At 39.1% G+C, this 11,744-nt stretch overlaps 1 pseudogene; it reads left to right on the top strand.

Moving 5' to 3' along the window:
• Nucleotides 1-637: 637 nt before the first annotated feature.
• Nucleotides 638-4,940, top strand: LOC113116580 (iroquois-class homeodomain protein irx-1-like; annotated as a pseudogene).
• The last annotated feature ends 6,804 nt before the right edge of the window (nt 4,941-11,744 follow it).

Raw genomic sequence — 11,744 nt, 5'->3', positions numbered from 1 at the left:
CAATTTGGCACACATTGTCTACCCTGATTGCCAATAGCGATATCAATTAATTAATTTGTTTTACCAAAAAAAAAAAAAAAAAAAAAAAAAAAAAACCTGCATGTGATATCATTCGCATAATTAAAGCCTGCATCATCAGTTAAAAGTCGTTTGGAAGTTCATGCATGAGAAACTGTATTTCTGCCAGTACCGACAAGAATAAAGAAAAAAAAAATCATGAGGTTTAGAGTATGGAAATACACATCTTTAATTATTTAAGATCACTTCAAGAAACAGTAAAGCCAGTGTTTCATTTGAATAATTTAGTTCAGAGCATAATTTGTACCAAATGTACGCAATATTAGCAATCTAAAAAAAAAGCACCTCGAAAGAATACAGCTGTTTGATCGTCAATACCTTATGGAGATCAGTGTCATCGCGAGTGGTGCTTTAATTCTCCAGTGTTTAGAAGAATTATATGAGCCATTCAAATAAGTTCCGCGTGCCTATCAGTTCATTTCCCCAGTGCTGGGCAGCTGTAAAATCGTGTAGACAGGTTGTCACACTACAGTGAATGGATTCTAATGCTAAACATTTAAAATACAATCCTCCAAACAGTGCAAAAGTGGCCCTGGCCAATGCACTAACCACATGCGCCAACGAGGAGGAGCCTGGGACGCCAATCAAAGCATCAACTTCAAATTGTATCTGAGAGATCAGCCCAGGACCTAGGGGCAGAGACATCAGTTGGAGCTCAATTGTTGATCTGATCACATCCGACGGACTTGCTGCAAAAGAGAAGCTGAGATTTAAAGACGAGCGTTTCCCATTCTCACTCTGTGCTGCTCGAGAGAGAGAAACTCTTTCACTTCTTGCTTTGGTGGGCTATTTGCTTTTTGCCTTGTTTTGGCTTGCGACGTGGCGAAGGAGATGTCTTTCCCCCAGCTGGGTTACCCGCAGTATTTAAGTGCCTCCCAGGCGGTGTACGGAGGCGATCGGCCGGGAGTGCTGACTCCGTCGTCCCGCGGAGGGAGCGCAGAGATCGGGGGAAGCGCGTCGGCGGCCGCCGCTGCCGTGTCCTCGGTGCTGGGCATGTACCCCTACGCACACAACTACAGCGCCTTTCTGCCTTACACCAGCGCCGATCTGGCTCTTTTCTCCCAGATGGTAGGAAAATCAGATGTACTTTCGCGAAAGCAGCTCGCTTTCGTTTAGTCTTTTATTGCTTTTATCCTGCGAGCGTCCTGTAGTTGATCGCCGACCGTTTTTGGGCTAGAGTAATTTTCAGCTTGCACTGTGCATGGAAAGTTTCTCTGCAGATTTTAACATTCTTACAAGGTTTATCTTAAAATGACATTATGGAGTTGGAACGCATACAATTAATAATACCTGCAATAATACCTCTTTTCTTACAAACGCTATTATCACACCGTAAGAAAAGTTTTATCATGGCTCGAGCTTTGATTTGAAGGACATTTGTTTGGGTTGGCCAAATTTGTACTTTTTAAAATTCTTGTTAAGCTTCATTTTTAATTTAATAATTCAATTTTCGATCGATCATTTTTAATATTCGTGCTGTAAAACTATGTACAACGAATTACTGTTTGAAACGGTGCTGCTGGCTCAGAAACTGCTTTACACTTTATTAGGCTACCTCATGCTTTTGTAAACTTGTATAATATAATATAATATAATATAATATAATATAATATAATATAATATAATATAATATAATATAATAATATTGCAATTTTAATAGAAAGGGGGAAAGAATTGATGTTGTTGAAATGTGATACTTTACAGAAGAAAACCGTTGCATATCTCCCCTCCCAAAAAATAAATAAATAAATAAAGTCAGAGTTATAAATCAGCTGTGCCAATCGCCAACCTATAATAAATTAATTAGAAATCGCATGAATGTATCTCCATTGCATGGGAAATTAATTAAAATTCTATAAATATAATTTACTTCTTGGGGGAGATTGAAATACTTTTCGCAGTTCTGCTTTTTCGATGAGTAGATTTACGTCGTTTGTCGTATAACTTTCTAGAAATTAAAATAATAATACTGTCAATAGGCTAAGGCCTGTACGTCGCGAGCGAGCTTTAAATTAAACATACACTTAATTATAGGCTCGAAATAATGCGACCCCATTTACCATCCTTGACCAGGTTTTTTTTTTTTTTTTTTAAATGTCTTTCTAATTAAGTTTGGGATAACATCTAGGATATTTTGTGCGTTATCACTATCTGTGGCCTAGCTTATTATTATTATTATTATTATTATTATTATTATTATTATTTATTATTTAATAGTACATTACTGGTCAAATGTCAAAACAAACGCTGGTTACAAAATATCGGTATAGAAAACAATATTGCAAGCAAAAAAAAAAAAAAAAAAAATCATTGAAAAATAAATTGAATAAACAGAAAATTCGATATGGAATTCCAGCATATTCCCGAATTCATTTGTGCACGTTGTAGTGTGTATCCCATGTGGTGATTTTGATTTCTCCTTGTCGATCTGATTGCAGGGCTCTCAGTATGATTTAAAAGACAGTCCTGGAGTGCACCCCGCGAGCTTCGCTGCCCACGCGAGCCCGGCCTTCTACCCCTACGGTCAGTTCCAGTACGGAGACCCGTCCAGGCCCAAGAACGCCACGCGGGAGAGCACCAGCACCCTGAAGGCCTGGCTCAACGAGCACAGGAAGAACCCCTACCCCACCAAAGGAGAGAAGATCATGCTGGCCATCATCACCAAGATGACCCTCACGCAGGTGTCCACCTGGTTCGCCAACGCCAGAAGAAGACTCAAGAAGGAGAACAAGGTGACTTGGGGCAGAAGTAAAGAGGACGAAGACGCAAATATTTTGGGAGCGACAACGAGGGGGACGCCGAGAAGAACGAAGACGACGAGGAAATAGATCTGGAGAGCATAGATATCGACAAGATCGACGACAACGACGGAGATCAGAGCAACGAGGAGGACGAGGAAAAGCGCGGGGAGCTCGAGAGACTTCACGCTCACGAGGCCTTTGAGAAATCCAAACCCAACGCCATTTCCGGCAGCAAAGAGCCGTCGGACGGAAACAATAACACCACCAGCGTTCTGTCGCCGGGTCGCCAGGGAGGTTTTCCAGTTCCCGTTAGCAATAAGCCCAAAATATGGTCGTTAGCAGAAACCGCGACCAGTCCCGATAGCTCGCAGAAACCTACGTCACCCTCGGTTCCCGCCACTCACCCGGCCTTCCTGCCGAGCCACGGACTGTACACTTGCCAGATCGGGAAGTTCCACAACTGGACCAATGGCGCGTTTCTGGGCCAGAACTCCCTGCTGAACGTGCGATCGTTCCTGGGCGTCAGTCATCAGCACAATCACCCGGTTCAGCAGCAGCACTCATCCGGGGCAGCCGTGAACAGTGACAGGGCGCCAGAGGACCTGAGTCCAAAACACATAGGTATGCCTCAATCCCACTAGGCCTGTGCGTGCAGAACACACGTGACCCACATGTCCGCGATGTCATTTTAAATGTGGCTATTATTATTATTATTATTATTATTATTATTATTATTATTATTATTATTATTACTGTAGTTGTTGTTATGGTTTCCCTCAATGTCCTGGCCTATACATAACACATAATAAAATAAAAACAAATCTGTAGCCTACACTAAATGCTGTACAGATCTCAGTTCCAGTCGATCAATTTCCAACGTTCTGTTTCGTTTTTAAATCTCAGATCGGGGAAATGTGCTCAGAAATGAATCACCAACGCAACCTTTAAAGTCATCATTTCGCCCTCTCCACGACAGGTACATTTGCATTATATTCTTATTTTTATTTTATTTTTTTCATTCTATTATTATTTATAATGATTATTATCATTATTAGTAGTATTATTATTAGCAGCAGCTGGCTATACTCGATGAAAAGCATTTTTATTTATTTATTTGACTTCTTATCGGAGAAAGTTATTTTCTAGCAGACAGGCAGAGAAAACTCAGCGCTTATAATAAATAGTTGTGCTTTTCCTGCTGACAAAAGGCCACGGTTCCCCTCCCCACACACACTCTGTGTCTCTCAGGAGAATAACTACTTATCAAGTCACCGAGGATATGTGCCTTTCCTAAAGACCCTCGGGAAAACCGACCCTCGGGGGAGCAGTCTTGCTCAAACTTTCCCCTTTTAAGTGCCAGTTTCAGCAGGCCCTGTGTGAGGGGTTTGCTGACTTGACTTATGGTTATTATTTATTTCCTGCATAAAAGACGCGCCAGTGGATTTGCTGGAAAATCGCCATGTTGTATTGAAAGTCTTAGAGAGACGGAGGGGAAAAAAAGCTTTTGTACAATTTTTATGTGGATGGGAATTAATTGATTGCACCTTTTAAGAAAACAAAATGTCAAATGGCCTTAAAGCTGTACACATTATTGTGTGGTGTGTGTTTGTGTGTGTACATATATATGATCGGGTTTTGTGTAATTATTATAACTACATTATAGCGCGTGAAGAATTTGAGTGTGTGGTTAACCGTGGAATGACTCAAGCTGTTGTTGTGAAGACTGGACATCATCACATCACATGTATGTCTCTCTGTGTGTCTCCACAGCCCCAGAAACCAGCAGGAATCGACACAGAGGGTCCTCACAGCTCTCTCTTCCGCTTGATCGAGACATATGCCCCGCTTAAAGGACTGATGGCACTCATAAAGGGACAATGAAATCTAAATCAGTTGAGCATAGCATTGAGTTACTCTAAAACAAATGGCCGAGTTTGATTAGCGCCCGCTGGAGCTGTACATAGAGACACCTGTGACCCCTTCCTCACCGTGGGACATTGCTAGGCTTATTTGTCTTCATGTGTTGGTGTTTTCCTTTAAGGTGACCCACATTTGTAAATAGCGAGTTGACGGAGTTTGTTCAGATCATATATTTTGTCTAATAAACTAAATGAAATTATAGACACGTTCGAAGTACTTTTTGAGGGTTTTTGTGGGTTGGTTCGTTTTCTGAATTGTTTTTAGTGTAGTTACAGCATTTTTATTATTATTATTTTTCTGTTTGTCTTTTTAATTGTATTATTATTATTATTTATTGAATGCATCATAAGATAGTTGTATTATTAATGATCGCCGGTAATTCTAACGAATGCTCTTTAACGCGAGGTGGAAAACTCTGTCGGTTGATCAGTTAGCACGAGACCCAGAACGGATCTGCAGATATTTTGCGGGAGTGTTCAAATTCAATTGTTAAATGGAGCTGGCTGCAGATGCATTGAGGTGCTAATAAGAGACCAGATGGCTGCTGGCGGCGGAAAATGGACCGAAGCAGCTGGGAATATCATTAAGTAATAATGTGGGAACGCCCTGTGCAAACAAAATCAAATGGTTAAAATCTAATCTGTCAGAGAGAGAGAGAGAGAGGGAGAAAAAAAAACCCTCGATACGATAATAAATGATTAATGTGATGAGGAGAGTGACATTGAGTTCAGAGGCAGAGTGTGGATTGAGGCCTTTCTGCGTCATCAGCAGGAGACACTAGAGCTCATATTGCTTTCAATTCATAACCTAATAATTACAATTAATTTCATAAAATTGCAGTTTCAAATAGTAGCCAAATAGTGCTGCAGTTTCAAATTAAAATATAAACGATTGTTTGACAGGATGTTACCTTTTTTTTTTTTTTTTTTTTTTTTTAAGGTGAAATTAACTGTGCCCCGTTAAATAATTCAAATACAACCACTTAGCCTAAATTAATCAACGAACAAACATGTAATTAAAAAGTAATCAGTCTGTTCAAATGGTGACCACAGAAACTGCACACAGAAGTTATATCGAGTGATATGAAGCTGTTTTGGCAAACACGGGCTGTGATTTTGCATGGCATTATCAGTGATATTTAAGCTGTATATTTGCGTATTCCATTCAAAACTGTTATTGATGCAAGAATGCAGAATATGCCGGATTTAAAGCGTAAATTAAAGCTTGCAGCGACCTCTATAGATTGGTAGAGTCCATACAGTTGCTAAACATGGAAAAAGACAGGAGAAATTCATAAAATCACTTCATGAAACTACAGACATCTTTTCAAATGAGAAAATGATCGAATATTTGAATCTGCAGCCCTTTTAAATACTGAATAGTTGACCAAGACTATATCGAATATAATAATAATAATGGCTATTTCAAATACATAAACAAATCAAAAAGACCCGTTTGTGTAATTAATGCGCTAAAATAATCAATGCGTTTTACATTTCAATCCATAAAACTGAAACAACCAACAATACAGGAGGACTAAATCAAAACTGTCTGAAAACTTCAAAATATTCAAGGAGGATTTTATACTTGGAAACCAAATCTCAGATATGTTTTGATAGAAAAAAAAGAAGTATATATATATATACCTTGCAAAGTGTTTATTTATTTATTTATGTTATATTAGTAGCATTAAATAATCTAAAATAATAACGAAAAAACATATTATGACATCTTTCAGTTTATTTTCGTAATTTGCCGTTAATAAATAAATCTCAGCAGATACTTATGCCCTGTATTTATCTAGTGTTATTACTATTATTATGATTAGTAGTAGTAGTAGTAGTATTGTTGTTGTTGCTATTATTAAAAAGCTCTACTTCATATACAGTTCTGAATTAATTTTCATAATTCCCCTATTTTAAAGGTAAACACTTCGCACATAAAAATGTTAGCCAAAATCTCGCTTAAACAAATTGTAATTGCCAATAGGCCAATACTAGATTATTACTGCGACTTCTAATAACATTAATAAGGATAATAATAATTATCCCTTGTTAAGATTTCGTCTCCATCTCGTTTCCTAGCTCGCTGTGGTTGAAATGCAGTGATGTGTTTCTTTCTCTCGGTCTTGTCCTGGACTCGCATGGGGCTCGAGCTGGTTACTCATTCTGTACTTGATGTACAGTCAATTGTCTAACGAGAAATAAACGGGTCTGGAACCCACAATTACTCTGACACTTCCAGCTCCTCTCACACCCGCCCCGGGCGAGAAACCACAACCAAAAAAACACTAACAGAATAAAGCGAAACGCAAGCGCAGGAGGGCTGGAAATATAGAGAAAAATCACAATAATCGTTTAAATCATTATCATAATCTTATTTGAAAGACACGATAATGGTGCGCGCTGTGGTGACATGAAAGCCGTGCAATAAATAATGCAGCAGCGCACTGTATGCTTGCACTGAAACTGTTGCTCCAGTATAGTGTGAGAGATTGTCTCATGATGCCCAGAGAGAGAGAGAGGGGTGAACAGGGAGGAAAGTTTATCACTGTCGTGTCTTTTTGGCAGAAACAGGTCATTGGTTTCTACAGCACAAATGCCCCTTCATCCACCCCCACCATCAGCACCGCCCCACGCTGTTGTCTTTCTGAAGATGCCGCCAGTATCTCTGAAGAACTAATCCATTTATCTAGTTTCATGAGAGCACTGGGTGAATGTCTTCAACAATGGCCGGCCCTGCTGGGAGCCTCGAGTCGGGGAGTCCAGGAGTCACTCACAGACACACTTGCCTTACACCATGCTAGGGTTTGACTATACTCTGCTGTTCCTGCTTTCCACATCAACAATGGACGGTGAATGGGACGGATACCTTGGTCATCGCCTTTCATCCCAGGAGCCATGGGTTGCTGTTGAACATGCCACCGGATGAGGCTGGGCCTCAGAGAGAGAGAGAGAGAGAGAGAGAGAGAGAGAGAGAGAGCAACAAGGGTCAACTGCTAGTGAAGACTGCTATGGCTTTTACAATCACTGTGTGCAGCAGTGAAAACCCCGACACACAGATACTTCCTCCAGTCGTCTGGAAAACTGTGGTGACAGATTTACCTTTGACAACTCTGAACTTTTCACACTATATAAATAATGCACAAAATAATACACTGGGGGGAAAATGGTGTAATATTTACTTCAAAATAATTTTTATTCAGAAATTGGCTAGTAAAAAAAAAACGGCTAGTAACACCGCATTGAATATTACAAATGTAAAGTAGAAAGGTTGAAATACAATTTTCTTGTAAAATATATTATTATTATTATTATTATTATTATTATTATTATTATTATTATTATTATTATTATTATTATAAACTTAGTTTTTATGTTTTTATTTTTTTTTGTTTATTTGTTTATTTATGTTTTATTTATTATTTTTTAAGCAATATGTTATATATCATATTTTTGTATTATACAATTTAAACAGTGTTTTGTGTATTTATTTAAATATTTGACATATACAAATAATACTACTAATAATAATACTAATAATACTACTACTACTAATAATAATAATAATACAAAATGTAACAACCACTAATAATAATAAATGTATTATTGTTATTATTGTTATTAAATACTATGATTAAACTTTTTTGAGTTTGAGTTTGAGATAAATTGTAGATATAAAACCTTTAATTCATGAATTATGAAATCACAAAAAGGAAATATACATATGTTCTTTGTGATTATTCTTTGTAAAACAAGAATATAATCATCCCAGTCTTTTTTTAATCATGTTTTTAATAATTGTTCATGTTTTTCTAGTCCACAACAGACAATTCACCACTTTCGTCAGACATTTTTAATTTATGTCATCATAAACAAAAACCTAGAAACATAGAAAACAGACAGCCATGTAAGATTATGAGGAAGGGTCAAAGGTCATCAGTCATGTAACATCAGACCTTTAATGGTTAAACCCGGTGAGAGCCATGCATCAAAGCTCTTCACAGTGCATTTGTTCGGACGTGTTTGGGTTTCTACACCGTAAACACACATCAAATAAACAAACACACACTGTAAGAGACGACTAGTAGCTGAGATGTCACGCAGGCAGTTGTCCTTCCCAGTGTCTGCTGTATGTCTGCTCATAGTGTCCTGACACAGACTCTCTGCCCCTTCCTTCCCCGAGGCTGCTATTGTCTTGTGCTGTGCCTAATAAACAGCAGACAGCCGTTACAGAGCTTCATCCCTCCGCATGAAAATTTCCAAGGAGACGAATAATAAAGTCAGATTTTCCTGCGCTGCTTTCTGATGTGATGCCATTGTGGGTTTGGGTTAATTCCAGAGGTCTGTACAAAGAGGAGCGGATGTATCTGAAGTGTCACCCAGCAGCTGGGGCCCGGCTCTGTTATTCCCCTCCGCACATGTGCACCACAGAGGCTGATATCAGATCGCTCCTCTAATCTGCATCGCAGCCCATGAGGATCTTCCTCGAACCGGCCGTGGTGAATCAGGATCTAGAGTCAGACTGGCGTCCGCTCGCGTGTTATTGGCAGCCGGGGGCTTGAAACAGCTGTAGATGATGAATTAGTTTGATGCAGCAGATCAAACACTGATATGATTGAGTGTACTTTAGCGAATGTGGACACAGTGGAGTCAAACCAGTTCCTTATTCCTGTTTGGCTCGGTGACCTGGAGGTGTTTGACGATGCCCAACCCTGACAGTTGGTAAAAGACTCGTTAGCATTCAGGGTGTGATCCTCCTCGACTTCACAACACCAAAACAAACTCCTCATGTTTCACAGACAACTCCAGCACAGCTGAGGGAAGAATTCACAGCGTTCACACTGAACAATCACACATCAAGAGCTAAACTAAAACAAGCACGATGCCTTCAGTATAGGGAGTAAACGCTCTGGAAGGAAAAATCACATTCATATACTCCACATTGGAATTTAAAGACCGTAATATTTAATTGAAGCCATCAATTCACATTATTTCAACCTAAATAATCCTGTTTGCCAGTGGAATTGGAAAACTACATTACCCATAATTCTGCACAACATCTCCACCAATCAGAAAATCAAAACAAGCAAATCCACTTTACCACCCACCTTTTTATTTGTATATTTTTTTTTGAATATGTTAATGGCAATGAATCAATGGATTAAAGCCATCTTGTGTCTTCTTCTTTTTGGCTGGTTTCCAAATACTTTAATTAATTAATTTAAAATCAAAGTTTGTGATGCAGTGATTCACCTTGTTGCTGGTTTGTTTGGTTTGTGGCTCTTTAACCCCTGAACAAAGACTTTTTAAAATCCCTTTTGGAGAAATTAATTAAAAAAAAAAAAATAATAAAAATACTTTCAGAACCAAAGCCAATGAAAAAGTGGATGAGAAATGTTATGCTCTATTTGATTCCCTTGACATCTCTTGATTTCATAAATGAATCAAGCTAAGCTGTGCATAATTTTTTTTTTTTTTTTTTTTTTTTTTTTAAAGTTCATAACCTTACAGTAAGTGTGAAACGCCATCCTGCAGTGATTTTGGTTCCTCAAAATCATGTGTGCTGTTGATGAAAGGTGTCCTGCTACTTTACTATGCTTTCAGACCAGAAAACAGTTGAAAAAATCCCACAGATGCACACTGAATGACTGGGCCACATCAACAGATCCAAGCTAAGGCAGAACAACAAGCTAAAAACCACTTAGGAACACATTTGCAATCACATAGAATCACTCCCCACGATCCACTAGCATCATAATGACAGTTCTGCATTGGGAAGCACCACGAGGACAGCAGGAACCAGACTCAAATAGCTCCACAATGAATAACGCTAATCACTCTCACAACCCTCAAAGCCAAATTGCAAGGTTCTTTTTTCAGTTTATCCCCTCGATCAATGCTGCCAGATCAGATGCACGCAAGATCCTCCATATTTCTGGAGAGCACTCACATCAAAGTTTCAAAAATACATAGTCTCATCCTGAGGAAATGCCATACTGGTTTGACTGCGATCTGCTAGCCACATCTGCCACCAATATTGTCCAGCATGTGGTCAACTCTCCTCTCCTTTCTTTCTCCGTCACTTTTTCAGCTTGCTATCTGTTCCTCACCAATAATAGCTGAGCAGTCACTTAGTGTGACTCATATTGTGCTGCTCGTCCCGCAGATAGAAGAAGATTTACGCGTACACTGACACGAATGCCACTAATGTCAGAGATTTGCTGAGAATGAGGAAATGATCAGATGTATATCAGACGATACCCTGGCAACAATAAACTGTGAGGTCTGGGAAAGAAAGCGCTGGATGGGTGATGGTTTAATAAACAGTAAGACATTACTTTGAACGCCAAGCCAGGGTATGATTCTAAAACGGCCCGCGGAAGATAAAGGACAAGACACAATAAGTCAAACTACTGTTACTTCTTTTTACATTACGTGTAAAGCAGGGACAGTGTTGAGCCGAGGAAATTATAAAAGAACATCTTGACACCGATCACCTCCAATAACACTGTTTTGTGAAAAACAAACCATGCATCATCACGCTGAGATGGATTTTCACGGATCTGCATTCATCACTCACATCCATTCGCTCTTTCTCAGCCTGTTAGTGGGCATAATATAGAGTTTCTCTTGACACTGTCAGAATATATTTTCAATAATGTTTGATATTGCATGTTGTGTAATCTAGTCATATATCCAGCACCAGTAGCATCATTATGAATTTGCATGTATATATATATATATAAATATAAAAATAAAAAAATGAAAGGTTGTCCGTCCTCGCCCAGATAACGGGACTCTCCTTCCCAGAGATTTCCATCAAGACTCAGTGGGCCACCGCACTGCAATCTGTGTAGAGCGCCGCCCCTTTTAGCTAAGATTAGTACGGTTCAGATGCAGCGAAGCCTTTAAAATATGTATCAAAGCTGCTGAAATGCCAGCAGTTGGTGTGTGGCAGGCAGGGGAGCGAAGGATTGGATGAAGAAGTCAACCCAACTTCCAA

Source organism: Carassius auratus, chromosome 16, assembly GCF_003368295.1.
Source record: "Carassius auratus strain Wakin chromosome 16, ASM336829v1, whole genome shotgun sequence".
Taxonomy (NCBI): domain Eukaryota; kingdom Metazoa; phylum Chordata; class Actinopteri; order Cypriniformes; family Cyprinidae; genus Carassius; species Carassius auratus.
The sequence above is the reverse complement of the archived record's forward strand: the minus strand, read 5'-3'. Positions and strand labels throughout refer to the sequence as shown.